A 3,117-nucleotide genomic window follows, 5' to 3' on the forward strand; every position below is an offset into this window, starting at 1 on the left:
AATGTCTCTTAATTATGTAAACAGAAACAGAGATAGGGGTGGAGAGAGGGGGGTCGTGGACAGAAACAGAGACAGAAGAGGGAGAGAGTAGATCCAAAGCCTCTTAAAACATATCAAATGGCCTTTCAATTGTAAAATTGGAATTTCAATAGAAGACAGAGAAAATGGGAAGAAATATTTGAAGGAACAAAGAAAATTTTCCAAAAATAACATCAGATCCAAATTACAAATCCAAGAACTCACAGAAAAAAAAGAAAAACACACAAAAAATAGGATTTTAAAAAATACCCTTTTAGGCATATTATATTCAAAAAATGAAAAATTTGTGATAAAAATCTTGAAGTCACTCAGACAAAAAAGATGTTGCGTTAAAAGATAAGTTACATAAAGAATTACCACAGATTTATCTTTAGCAAATACACTTTACCAAATAAGATATACAGGTGGCAAATAAGCTTATGAAGAGATACACAATTCATTAGGGAAATGTAGGTTAAACCACATCTATTAGAATGGCTTTTAAAAAAGGACAATTCCAAGTGCTGCAGAGAAATGTAAAACAATTGGAGTTCTCATGCATTGCTGGTGGCATTGCAAAATGGAACAAGTATTTTAAAAAATAGTGTAGCTGTTTTTTAAAAGTTAAACATATACGTACCATAATACCAGGAATTCTACTTCAAGATATTGACACAAGTGAAATCAAAAACTAAGTTTACACAAAAAGTTGTATGCATATATATGGAAGCTTTATTTATCAATGCCAACAAATAGAAACAATCCAAATGCTCTTCAGCAGGTACATGGATAAACCATGTCATATCCATGCAATGGGATAAATACTATTGAGCAATACAAAAAGGACAGATAATTGTTTAACATAAAAACACGAATGAATCTTAAATGCATTTTGCTAAATGAAATGACTCAGACACAAAAGGAGATATGTTGTATGATTCCATTTATATGATATTCTGGAAAAGCAAAAATGTTAATGAAAAATAGATTAGTGGTTTTGGGAGTATGAAATAGGAAAGGGATTGATTAGAGAGTTAGCATAGCAGAAATTTTATTTTATTTTTATTTTTATTAATTTTTATTGTGGTGACACTGATTAAAAAATCCAGTAAGTTTCAGGTGTACATTTTAGCAATAAGGCAAATATATATATTGCATTGTGCGTTCACTGCCCCTGGTTAGATATCTTTCTGTCACCCCATATTTGACCTTTTTACCCCTTTTACTCCATCTACCTCCCCATTTCCCCCTCCCCCTCTACCCTCTGGTAACAACTAGTCTATTGTTCATGTCCATGAGTCTTTGTTCGTTTGTCCTGTTCATCTGTTGCTTTTAGGTTTATATACCACATAAGTGAAATCACATGGTTTCCAACTTTTTCTGTCTGACGTATTTCGTATTTCGCTTAGCATGATTATCTCAGGGTTCATCCACATTGTTGCAAATGGCAGTATTACATCTCTTCTTATGGCTGAGTAATATTCCATCGTATATATGTATCATGGCTTCTTTAGCCAATCGTCTGTTGTAAGACACTTTGGTTGCTTCCATGTCCTGGCCACCATGAATAATGATCTTATAAATATCAGTGTGCAAATACCTTTTTGAATATGGGTTTTCAAATCTTTGGGGTAAATACCCAGTAGACAGATTGCTGCACCATATGGTAGATTAATTCTTAGTTTTCTGAGGAACCTCCATACTGTTTTCCATAGCGGCTATACCAATTTGCAGTCCCACCAGCAGTGTATGAGGGTTCCTTTCCCCCCACAACTTCTCCAATATTTGTTATTACTTGTCTGTTAATAATAGTCATTCTTACAGGTGTGAGGTGTTATCTCATTGTGGTTTTGATTTACATTTCCCTAATAGCTAGAGATGTTGAGCATCCTTTTCATGTTTGTTGGCCATTTCTTTGTCTTCTTGGGAGAAATGTCTCTTCAGCTCCTCTGCCCATTTTTTAATTGGATTGTTTGCTTTTTTGTTGTTTTTGAGTTGTATGAATTCTTTGTATATTTTGGACATTAGGCCCTTATCGGAGGTGTTGCTTGCAAATATGTTTTCCCATTCAGATGGTTGTCTCTTTACCTTGTTGGTGGTTTCTTTTGGTGTACAGAAGCTTTTAAGTTTAATGTAGTCCCATTCATTTAGTTTTACTTTTAATTCCCTTGCCTTTGAGGTCAAATTCATAAAATCTTCTCTAAGTCCAAGGTCCATGAGTTTAGTTCCTATGTTTTCTTCTACGCATTTTATTTTTTCAGGTCTTATATTCAGTTCCTTAATCCATTTTCAGTTAATTTTGGTGTGTGGTGCTAGACTACAGTCTAGTTTCATTCTTTTGCATGTGGCTTTTCAGTTTTCCCAGCACCACTTATTGAAGAAGCTTTCCTTTCTCCACTGTATGTTTTTGGTTCTTTTGTTGAAAATTATTTGCCCATATATACATGGATTTATTTCTGGACTCTCAATCCTATTCCGCTGGTCTATGTGTCTGTTTTTCTGCTAATACCATGCTGTTTTGATTATTGTCGCTTTGTAGTATAGTTTGAAGTCAGGCAGAGTGATGCTTCCAGCCTCATTCTTTTTTCTCAGGATGACTTTGGCACTTCAGAGTCTTTTGTGCTTCCATACAAATCTGATGATTTTTTGTTGTATTTCTTTAAAAAACACCAATAGGATTTTGACAGGGATTTCATTAAATCTATATAATGCTTTAGGTAATATGGTCATTTTAACTATGTTGATTTTTCCAATCCAAGAACATGGAACATCTTCCCATTTCTTTATATCTTCTTCGATTTCTTTTAATAGAGTCTTATAGTTTTCATTATATAGGTTCTTCACATATTTTGTTAGATATATTCCTAGGTATTCTTTTTATTGAAATTGTAAAAAGGAATTATTTTTCCTCTTCTTTTTCTGACACTTCATCATTAGAGTCTAGGAACGCTATGGATTTTTGAATGTTGATTTTATATCAAGAAATTTTACTGTATTTGCTTATTGTTTCTAGAAGTGAATCATGGCATCCGCAAATAGTGACAGTTTGAATTCTTCATTTCCTATTTGGATGCCTCTTATATCTTTCTTTTCACAGCT

The sequence above is a fragment of the Pteropus alecto genome, unplaced genomic scaffold, assembly GCF_000325575.1.
Source record: "Pteropus alecto unplaced genomic scaffold, ASM32557v1 scaffold171, whole genome shotgun sequence".
NCBI lineage: Eukaryota > Metazoa > Chordata > Mammalia > Chiroptera > Pteropodidae > Pteropus > Pteropus alecto.